Source organism: Idiotropiscis lumnitzeri, chromosome 14, assembly GCF_059441095.1.
Source record: "Idiotropiscis lumnitzeri isolate Australia: NSW breed Sydney's pygmy pipehorse chromosome 14, RoL_Ilum_1.0, whole genome shotgun sequence".
NCBI classification, from domain to species: Eukaryota; Metazoa; Chordata; class Actinopteri; order Syngnathiformes; family Syngnathidae; genus Idiotropiscis; species Idiotropiscis lumnitzeri.
This window is the reverse complement of record NC_142404.1, coordinates 1,158,072-1,169,505: the sequence shown is the minus strand read 5'-3', so window position 1 is coordinate 1,169,505 and position 11,434 is coordinate 1,158,072. Positions and strand designations below refer to the sequence as shown.

The 11,434-nt window shown below is 43.9% G+C and overlaps 1 protein-coding gene, 1 long non-coding RNA gene and 1 pseudogene across 4 annotated transcripts in view; 2 read left to right on the top strand and 1 right to left on the bottom strand.

The window, feature by feature from the left end:
- Nucleotides 1-844: 844 nt before the first annotated feature.
- LOC148323105 (uncharacterized) lies at nucleotides 845-11,038 on the top strand (annotated as a pseudogene). Its single transcript, XR_015846441.1, has 4 exons — nucleotides 845-1,814; nucleotides 1,890-2,061; nucleotides 5,434-5,480; nucleotides 10,854-11,038. The product of XR_015846441.1 is annotated as an uncharacterized LOC148323105 (transcript).
- The window catches only part of LOC148323103 (uncharacterized), a 32,665-nt gene continuing 30,798 nt past the window's right edge, over nucleotides 9,568-11,434 (bottom strand). For both annotated transcript variants that reach the window (XR_015846442.1, XR_015846443.1), the window contains exon 3: nucleotides 9,568-11,024. This is a non-coding gene — a long non-coding RNA (uncharacterized LOC148323103). The remainder of the gene's footprint in view (nucleotides 11,025-11,434) is intronic.
- The window catches only part of LOC148323101 (uncharacterized), a 175,044-nt gene continuing 174,628 nt past the window's right edge, over nucleotides 11,019-11,434 (top strand). The window contains exon 1 of the mRNA XM_088315645.1: nucleotides 11,019-11,037. The gene's annotated coding sequence lies outside the window, so the exon portion shown is untranslated. The remainder of the gene's footprint in view (nucleotides 11,038-11,434) is intronic.

The window sequence follows — 11,434 nt, the reverse complement described above, 5'->3', positions numbered from 1 at the left end:
CCCCATTCATGGCCTGTCTTGGTTACCAACCCCCTCTGTTCAGAGAACAGGAGCACGCCGTGGCTGTCCCCTCCGTCGAGGAACATCTCCGTCGGGTCAGAGGAGTCTGGGCCGAGGTAAAAGCTTCGCTCACTCGTGCGGCGCAAAGGAACAAGCGCCTGGCCGACCGCCATCGGTCCCCGGCCCCAGACTACAGCCCCGGCCAGATGGTTTGGCTCTCGTCCCGCGACCTTCCGCTGCAGACCGAATCACGTAAGCTGTCGCCTCGGTTCATCGGTCCCTTCCCCATCGATAAGATTATCAACCCGTGCTCCGTCAGGCTCAAGCTTCCCGACTCCCTGAAAATCCATCCCACTTTTCACGTCTCCCTGCTCAAACCTGTCTCTTCCAGCCCTCTAAGCCCTCCGACCATCTCCCCTCCACCCCCCCTGATTATCGACGATCACCCGGCATTTACGGTCTCCAAGGTGCTGGATGTGAGGCGCCGAGGGAGGGGGTTCCAGTATTTGGTGGACTGGGAGGGTTATGGCCCAGAAGAGCGCTCCTGGATCCCTCGCAAGCTCTTCCTGAGTGATTCCCCGATCCGGGACTTCTATGCCTTACACCCGGATAGACCGGGTAGGACGCCAGGAGGCGTCCGTTGAGGGGGGGGTACTGTGGTGGGTCGGGTTTAGGGGGGCTCGGGCAAGATGTTTATTGTTTACAGTTCTCTGCCAGTTCCAGCCAGGCACGCCTCCGGCTTGAGAGGGCGTCGGCTCCTGCGGACCTGCTGCTCATCAGCAGTAATCAACACCAGGATAAGACCCAGCCGCACCAGGAGCCAGACGCCGGATTATCCCGTTTCCTACGTGGTATTGGCTCATGTCCCTGCACGCTGCAAGTTCGCCCGATCGTCTCGTCGCTCGTTCCCGTCTGACTTCTGTATCGTCTTGTTCTCCCTCCAGCCGTCCAGTGCCCGTCCGAACCCGAGCTGCCCGTGCCCATCTCCGCGTTCCTGATCAGCGTTCGCCTCGCCTGCTCTCCCCCCACCACGCCACTCGCCTGCCTCTTCCGCGCCGCTCCAGCTGCTTCTCCGCCAGCCCGCCTCCCGCTTCCAGCGCTCGCCGTCTCCCAGCCTGCCAGCCAATCGCCGTTCCCGCGGTCGCTCCCGACCCGCCGCGTCGCTCCACTCCCAGCTCTCCGGTGCCGGCTCCCGATCGTGCTGCTCCCTCACATCCTCATTCAATAAATCCTATTCACATCACCCCGATCGCTCTTGGGTCCTTTTTCCCCAGCTCACGGTTCCCCGAACCGCAACAAAGAGGACGTCATGGGGCTAGACGGCAAAAACTGGTGCAGCTGCACCGCAACATGTTTGTGACACATACCCAAGTGTTGAAAATAAAAGCCATGTGGCAGAAGCTGGCTGACCACAACAAGGCTCCTCCTGCGGCCCTTCCACCACGCCAAAAGACGCTTGCACAAGGCCACTTCAAAGCATATGCAGGTGTCCGCGCGTGCCGAGCATGTAGGTTTCCAAAGGGTATGTGGAAAATGCCAGAGCCGGTCTGGTCCTATAATGTGACAGGATCTCTGTGTAGTCTCTTCATTGGGAACGGCACGGAAGAGGCACCCTCCCCACGTGCCAGCAGAATGGTGGAGGCCATCTTCATGGACCTGTGCAACATCCACAGACAGATGTACGCATCAGTCGCTGGGGCCTGGTCATGTGCAACTACAGCTGCATCAGAGACCTCTGTGGTAGCAAAGAGCTCCTGGTTGCGGTTCCCATCTACCTTGTCACGGTTGACCACCGGACCCTCACTCAGTGCTGCGTAAGACTCTCTTACTACCGGCATCACCAGGCCGAGGACAAGCCTTTCAATGGCCATGTATTTGTTTCTGCTCAGGCACAACCAGAGGAGCAAGAAGGCGAATGCTCTAAGAGTGTGCGCGGCGATTCCGGCCCCAGCGGCGATCTGATGGCAGTGGACCACGGCCACGCCCTTGATGAACGCCCCAGTGCTGCCTCAGGAGCAAGTGTTTCAGCTCCCGGCGGTCACTTCCGGCATGGCGATAACGGTGAGTGGGCCTATCATGCTGGATCTTTTCTGGGTGCTGCATAAACCTGTGGGGTCCATTTCTGTGCCTGCTGCTGTCTCCACCAGCGCCACAGAATCAGAATCAGAATGCCCTTTATTGTCATGGTAGTCAGTGTACATCGAGATTGGTTACTCCATGTTTTTGCAGAAGTGAGTGTAGGCCTGATAGTAAAACCTATTTCCATTTCGTAATTTCTAATAATAACCTCTGCAGTATAGATAGTGACTCTTTTCCTGTGCACCATGCGGTCACTGACTAGCGCGCCCACTCCAATTTGTTCGCTGGCCAAAGCGAGAGTGACATGAGATGGGAAATGTTTTCTGCAGGTCTGTCGTTGTGTTTTATCACTTAAAATAACATCAAAGACTCTAAACCAGTGGTTCTCAAATGGGGGTACTTGAAGGAACTCTAGGGGTATTTTAAATAAAGTAAACAAACTTGTAAAAATCCTTACAAAATAATTATTGAATTAATTAAATGTTTCAGTTAAATACAAGGAAATAAAACAAATTTTATTGGTGAGGGGGCCTAAAAATTAAAAAATTCATTTGTATGTTGAACAACAACAACAGTGCGAAGTGCAGCACAACTAACAAGCTAGTGAGTTGGTTACCTCCAATTTTAAGCCCTCGTTTTATTCTCTTGAACTCAAGGGGGGTATAAACATGAGTGGGGGTGCTGGACCAAGTAAGAAGACAAAAACGTATCACTTTAATATGTAATGGGAGGAGGAGTTGCTTTTCACAATGACATTCGAAGTTCGTTTGCCTCATTTGCCAGTCGACCATTGCAATACCAAAGAAGGGAAATGTGGTGCGGCATTTTCGGACTGTTCATGGAAAATATGATACAGACTTCCGCCAAAAAGCGAGCTGTGGAAGAGAAAGGTGAAGGAATTAAAAAGCCAGTTGTCAGGACAATAATCATATTTCAGTCTACATACATTGTACAAAAAACTCTCTCTCCCCCTCTCTTTCTCTCTCTCTCTCTCTCCCTCCCTCCCTCCCTCCTAATCAATGATTAACATATCCAGTAAATCTCAACCGACTAAATGTAATAATTGACATTCTGTCCTGTAAGTGTTTAAAATAATGCCACTAATTGTATTACAATGCATCACTACAAAATTTCCATCGATCTAGGCGAAACGTGCAACTGGGCTGCTTTTTTGAAAATTTCTTAGGGGCAGTAGCTTTAATGAATAAAACATTGATGATTTTGCAAGGCCTGAGTGGGTGGAAAGTTTCATGATTTTTAACACTTATTTAGTATGTCAAAATAAGCATTGTTTTATTGGCGAACTATGAGTTACCACACCCACAGCTTTTAGCGAAAAATCACAAATTTCGTATTTTGACATCATGAAGGCCTAAATAGTCTTCCGATAATAAAACTTTGAAGCCTCGCCTCCGTCATATAGTATTTGAAAAACTAAAAAAAAATGTCCCAGTGTTTGTCTCAGGTCTTAAGATGCTACAACCAAAGCTTGAAGTCATTTGGATGAATCTTCTAGAATCAGGTTGAAAAAAGAATGACCCATGTAAATGTGCAAAAATGGGCCAAAATTGGACATTCACAAATCCATAACTCACTACCTGTTCATTTTAGATGGTGGCTGTAATGGCCTTTTTTTATGTCTGGGATGCTTCACGTGCCGACTAATTTTATCAGGCCTAGAACAAACGTACCGGGATTGTGTTTTATTGTTTGCACCGACTTTAAAATATCAAATTTTTTCACCAGGCCCGATGAGATAGCAGTTTTGTGAGTTTTCGTGCATATTTAGCGTGCCAAAATTACGATAAAGGATCGGAAAAATAATATTAATATAAGAAAAAGTAGAAGGATTCCTACAGAAACAAGAGGGACCTCGCAGCGGTCACTGCTTGGGCTCTAAATAGAGCTGCAATCAGCTAAAAAGGGCCCTCGCAGCCCTAGCAACATTGGGGCACTGGCACATTGGAATTGTAATTTTTGGGGAAAATTACATACATCCAAAAAAAACCCTGGTTTTGATAAAATATAATGCCTATAAAAAGGCCAAAATTTTGAAAGGAAATTAAAAATGGCCTACTTAAATTTGAGTTTAGAGCAGGGCTTCTGAGGCTTTTTGTAGATCCCAGGCTGTTGCATGTGCTTCCAATATTTGCTGGAGCTTGTTGACGTGTACATCCAGGCTGCTTGGCTAAAAAATTGTCAGGATGTTTTTGAGCAATTTTTGGGGGAAATCACGTAATAACCTAATGGAATATTAACACTAAGACCACCATTATTTTTCACATTCCTAGCATTGCCGTAGCTGGTCATTTGACTAACCCACCATGAAGGGAGGGGTGTGTCGGGAATAAGGCGAGCTATTGTTTTGGCAACTTCTATTAGCCCCAAAAGGAAGGTGTGAAAAGGCAGTGAGCCACATTTGTTATACAAAATTTATTGACCAGAATTTAGCCAAACTTGCATTTGTGAAATGTTCCCCCTTCCCGGTCCAAGCCTGAGCTTCCTAAGTTTTTCAAATATAATGTTTGACTTCATTTACAAACATACAAAAATTAGGTCTCTGATTAGTATATTGTGGCAGTCAAAATGAGCACAGACGACTGACTGTAATCACGTCTTTATTCCAAGACTGCCAACAAGAGAATAATGCACAATCACAAATTTGCGCCCCAAAAAATTTATGTGGTCGCTGCTCGGGCTCTAATAATAATAATATTAATAAATGTAAAAAATAATAATATTAATATAATATAATTAATACAAAAACAATAGGGACCTCGAAGAGGTCGCTGCTCCGGCTTAATACTACTACTACGTGGGATCGAGTCTGGCTCTGGCCTTCCTGTGTGGAGTTTGCATGTTCTCCCTGTGCCAGCATGGGTTTTCTCCGGGTACTCCGGTTTCCTCACACATTCCAAAAACATGCATGGCAGGTTGATTGGACACTCTGTATTGCCCATAGGTGTGAGCGTGACCATGGATGATTGTTTGTCTGTGCGCCCTGCAATTGGCAGAAAACCAGTCCAGGGTGTACCCCACTTACTGCCTGAAGACAGCTGGGATAGGCTCCAGTGCCCCAGCAACCATTGCGAAGAGAAGTGGAACAGATTATGGATGGATGGATGGATAAGTTCTACAAAAACAATAGGGACCTTGCAGCAGTCACTACTTGGGACCTAACAATAATAATATTTCCTACAGAAACAAAAGGGACCTTGGTATTTGCACGTCTGGCTTCATGTACATAGGACAATGTCCATTAGAAACAGATATTTCTTTATTTTAATTTTTTTTTATGCCTAGCCTAATATGTGTAGTTCTTGGGGTGTTACATATGCCTTCCAATTTTCACAGATCTACATGAAATGGGGAACCAGGAATGCTTCATTACAAATTTGAAGGTGACACTACTGATCTTTTTTTTGGAAAATAGTTCAAGAAATCTCTGAAATATTAATTATAATTCTAGGTCTATTGTGTGTGCAGTTTTCTGATCTTTCGCCCAGGTTTAAAACGTCAAAAACAGTATTTGTTTTCACTGTATACACTGCATCGCCATGACAAAAGCGTAAGACTAAATAAAAAGATGTCAATAACTTCATCTTAAACACCTTTAGTTTAATTATGAAATGCAAAGTTTGATGGTCTGACCCATCATATAGTCAGACAAAATTCAGACAAAGATTTCAATTAGTTTTCACCTTAAACATCTTTAAATTAAGCACACAAACCTTGAAGACTATTGAATAAATTCTCTAGGAGGAGCTAAAAGATGACCTCTATGAAGGGCCAAAAATAATAAAATAAGTCCAAAAAGGAAATTCAAAGTGGTGGATTTTCTGTCAGGTTTAGCACATGGCTGTAAAAGACGTTTTTGTAGGTCTTAGACTGTTACATACACCACCTAATTTTCATAGTGCAAGGTGAAACATACAACCCAGGATCCTTTGGGAAGAAGGAATTATGAAACACAAAGTTTGATGCTCAGACCCCCATTGCGTAGCCTTTCGAAAACGTAAAATATTTTTCCCTACTCTTGACCCAAGAGTTGAGAGTTGAGTACAACCCAAGTTTGAAGACATTCTGGTTTACTGTTTTGGACGAGGGGGCAAAAGTATGAGCCCGTTAAATGTGCAAAAATGGGCATAAATACTTATAATTCACTTCCTATACATGTTAGGGCTGGGTACCAAATGTTTTATGTACGTCTGAGGGTCCTATACATGCCTCCCAATTTTCATTGCAGAATGTCAAACTTTCAGAGGCAAGGCTTTGATGAACCTCCGATTCACCATTTTAGAGGGCGCTGCAGACCCATTTTCTAGTACTCGTGTATCACGCTGACAAAATCTAATTTTTTTTTTTTGCCAGGCCTAATGTGTGAGTCAAGTGTGGTGAGTTTTGCGGTCGCTGCTCGGGCCCAAATAATAATAAATATAATTTCTACAAAAATAATAAAAGATCCTTGAAACATTAGCTGTTCGGGCCGTATTTTTACGTCCAAAAGATGTGCTGTATCAAAGGGCGCAGCACCAGTTGAGGGTGCTATTTCTGTCTTTGATACTTGGACTGGGCGCGCCGCGCTAGCTCGCGCATGCTAGCTCGTGCGCATGCTAGCTCGTGCGCATGCTAGCTCGCGCGCATGCTAGCTCGCGCGCGCGAGCTATCACTCATGCAAACAGCTGTCAGCACCAGCACCTCAGCTCAGACAGATCAGAGATGCCATGGCAACACATCAAATGGAAAACCTCAGGGGAGGGATTTCCCTGGTCACCACACTCCTTAGAGCAGGGGTCTTCAATCCTGTTCCTCGAGGTTCCGGTGTCGTGCTCGTTTTCCACCTCTCCCTAGTGCAATCGTTATCTAGCTTCTACAGACCTTGCTGATTAACTGATCATTTGAATCAGCTGTGTTGCAGCAGGGAGAGATGGAAAACCTGCAGGACACCGGGCCTAGAGGAACAGGATTGAGGACCCCTGCCTTAGAGTCACGGTTACAAATCAAAACCAAAAATATCTCTGATCAGCACACAAGCAAACAATGAAACAAAGAAATAAAATTAACACTAAACATGCATCTCTCATGCCATTCATATCCCCAAAAGAAATAAAAATAACACAAAAACAGTACTTATGCATTCTGGGAGCCTCAGCCAATCAGATGGCTGGTTAGAGCTATGTGAGTGGTGTGCTTTGGGCAGTGTTTTTTTTTTTTTTTGCAGTCTGTTGTCTTAACCTGTGATGTTTCTTGCTTCCAATAACATGAATGATAAGACAGACTACGACACTGTGGACAGCTGCCCCTTTGTCCAGCTTTCTTCTGCACCATCACCCAAAAACTTTTTCACATAATGTATTTGTCACACTCAATTCGAAGCATAGATCTCTCAGCACATTGGCCAGCAGGGTGTGGTAACATGCACTATGCAATGCCCCGAAGGGATCAGGCTCAATGGTCGAGAGAGTTGCTCAGTCTATACCAGGCATCACCAAATGGCGGACCGGACCCATGGCCAATCTATGATGATTTTTTTTCAGGGTGCATTCGCAAACGGCGCTGCAATTCTAGTTAATACGGAAAAGACGTCATTGATTTGAGCCAATCAAAGCTTTTGTTTACGATCCACTGCCAATGGCGCAGCAGACCGGAAGAGAGTGCTGCTGACAGTATGCCTTGCTAAAAAGTTAGCGAGGTCGATGCGTCTTGTTTTAAATGAATGGACGGAGAAATTTAGTTTCGTTCTGGCTGCAGCGAATTCAAAACCAGTGTGCATCATATGCTCTGAAACCGTCGCAACATTGCGAAGCGCCACTACGAAACAAAGCACCGCCCTTTTGTGCACAGTTATCCGCTGACGTTTGAGGTGAGCGCACGCAAAAACATCGAACTTCGAGTGCAGTACAACAGATTTTTACATTTTCGTTTACATCCCAGCGGCATGCAAACAAATATTCAGTAAAAGTATCATGGATTTTGGGGAAACATAAAAAAACGTTCAAGTGATGGGGAAGTTGTGAAGCAGTGCTTAAATGCGGTTGCACAAACATTATTTAAAGGAAAACACAAAGCCCAGATGTGTGAAATAATCTACCAAATCCCAATGGCCCTGACTCCGTTCCAACCCAGATTTAAGTCACTGGCAGGGCAGTCACAAACTCTTTTTTCTCATTAAGAGAAGTTAAAAAAAATATTCAAAAGAAAAAGTGGTGTCAAAGCTCATTTTGAATTAGTTTTTGATGAGGACAGCCATTTTTATTGATTGTGTACTGAACTTGTTGACCTGGTTTACTTGGATAATGAGGCTTTCCGTTTTTTTTAGGCTGATAACTCTTTGATTTAAAAAAAAAAAAAAAAAAAGGTAAAGGATGTTAACTCAATGCTTAGCACTTGATATATTTCTGCAGGAGATATTTTACTGTTTTTTTTCTGGAAGTGGCACCCTTAAATTCCTGAAGCCACATTTTCTTGAATGTGAAATAAAGGCCTTATATTTGTTTGACTGGCAAAGGTGTTTAATGGGAACATTGCTAAATATTTAGTATATGAGTGCACTCTGTTGAAAATGACTAAATATTGAAACTATATAAAAATGTGAACATGGGCTAGACATTTCGGGAAGTTGGACTTTGGTTCGGACCTTTTAATTGGAAGAAATTTTCGTCGTGGACCTCTGTGACTTTTAATTGAATACCTCTGGTCTATACAATAGGCGCGTCGCATGACAAGGTGCCTGGTTTGTTTTGGGGGAAATTTGGGACTTTGAAGTGCGCCTTATGGCCGCGAAAACATTCGGGACCTCGCAGTGGTCGCTGCTTGGGCCCTTAACATTTTTAAAATTGTAGGAACAAAACAGTAAATACATGAATCAATGCGTGCCGAACCGCAAGTATGCAGGGTTCCATTGTAGTAGAGTAAACATAATTTAAATATACTATGTGAAATTCTAAATTCCCCTCCCCCCAAAATCATATTTTTAAAAATATTAGACCCCCGATTTATTATTTTAATTGCAAATTGAGCAGAGGACCCGCGGTCCGCCCGTTGCCCTACTCTAAGACATGGTCAAAAAAGGGTGATCCCTGTAAATACAAACTAAACTAAATTGGCTGAAATTGTACATTCCCAAAAAAATCAGCGCTCACTTCTGTGCACAAATGGCTTCTGATGACTCATTTGCATACATCTCAGGATGCTCCCAATTTTTGTAGCCCTAGGTTTGGGATATGGCTCCAAGAGACATTTTGTAGGTCATGGGCTGTTTCATGTCTCCCAATTTTCCTTGAGCTTACGTGAAATGTACAGCAGCTGCTTCGTTAATTATTTGTAGGGGGCCCAAATGAGCCTTTATCGATCTGCAATGAAGCTATAAAATATTTATTTGCCTGGCCTCATGTTTTTGAAAAGTTTTATGAGTTTTTGTGCATATTTAGGCCTTCTCATCCAAAGAATACTGATAAAGATAAAAGATAAAGATGTCCTTTAATAGTCCCACAATGGGGAAATTTGCAGTGTTACTGCAGCAAAGATATAGATCACACAGAGGCGGCGCCATAATGTAGCCGTGAATGTATAACATTAGCAGCAGACATTCATAAGAAACATGCAAATATACACAGTATATACGTATGTACACAAATCCCCATGTATATACACACTTACATCCCACAACATATACAAGTGTAAGGAAACACTCCTAATGTCTGTCCATGGTACAGAGGGGAAATAAATAAAAACGCTGCAATGATAAAATAAAAAAAATAACTGAATGATAGAAAATACTGCAATGATAAAAATACTGCAATGGTAAAAGTACTGTAATGGTAAAAGTACTGCAATCATAAAAAAAATACTGCAATGATAGAAAATACGACAATGATAAAAGAACTGCAATGGTAAAAGTACTGCAATGATAGAAAATACTGCAATGATAGAAAATACTGCAATGGTAAAAGTACTGTAATGATAAAAATACTGCAATGATAGAAAATACTGCAATGATAAAAGTACTGCAAGGGTAAAAGTACTGCAATGACAGAAAATACTGCAATGATAAAAGTACTGTAATGGTAAAATGACTGCAGTGATGTAAAAGATATTGCAATGAAAGAAAAAACTGTAATGATAAGAATACTGTAATGGTAAACAAAATACAGCATTGGTCACTATTTAAGTACAGCATTGGATAAAGCACAGTAGTAGTGTGTACTGCATCCTAGGACTGCACAATTGCACTAATGCCCGCCCGTTTGTAGGCCTGACCTAATGTTCTTGTTAAAAAGTCTGACAGCAACTGGCAGGAAGGAGCGGCAAAATCTCTCTTTTGTACAGCGAGTGTGTAACAGTCTATCACTGAAGGAGCTGTGGAGTGTTCTCAGAGTGTCATTGAGTGGGTGGGGTGGGTTGTCCAGCATTGATGACAGTTTCAACGTCATCCTCCTGCCCCCCACTGAGTCCACAGAGTCCAGGGAGCAGCCCAGGACAGAGCTGGCCCTCCTCACTTGGTTGTCCAGTCTCTTTTTGTCCTGGCCCGAGATGCCTCCTGCCCAGGAGACCACTCCATAGAAAATGACCGATAACACCACCAAGTCATAAAAGTTCCTGAGGAGTGTCACCTGAACGCCAAAGGACCTCAGCCTCCTGAGTAGGAAGAGTCTGCTCTTGCCCTTCCTATAGAGAGCGTGTGTTGTCGCTCCAGTCCAGTTTATTGTTCAAATGAACACCCAGGTAAGTTGAGACCCTCTCAACATCTGTTCCCTGGATATTCACTGGTGCAGGTGGAGAGTGCCGACGCTTGCAGAAATCCGCCACCAGCTCTTTGGATTTCCGAGCGTTGATTTGGAGGCGGTTCTGCTGACACCAGTCCACAAAACCCTGAGTAACCCCTTTGTACTCCGATCGTCACTGTCAGTGATGAGGCCGACAATCGCAGAGTCATCAGAGAACTTCTGCAGGTGACAGGTAAAGAAATTGTATTTGTAAGGCAAAAACAATTAATTCCTTCATTTACAAAGTCCTCCACTCTTGTAGCTGCCCGAGCTCTAATGATATTAACTAGAGCCTGAAGCCGCTATCGAGGCGCTTCACAGGCCTAGCCACATTGGGGTAATGGCACAATCGAGGTCCATTAAAAATGAAGGAAAATGCAGATTACATATTCCAGGCTCCTAATAAGTACCAACAAAATTTTTTTATGTGTTTTGGAATGAGAAAAAAATACATTTTACTGTTTCTTACTTACATACAGGAATAAAACCAAGAACTTATCCGTTCATGAGAAGGAGGCGGCAGGTGGATTGTGTGGGTGCAAGGCAGCAGCAGATGTACACTTGTTTTTGTGATTATTGTGGCTTGTCAT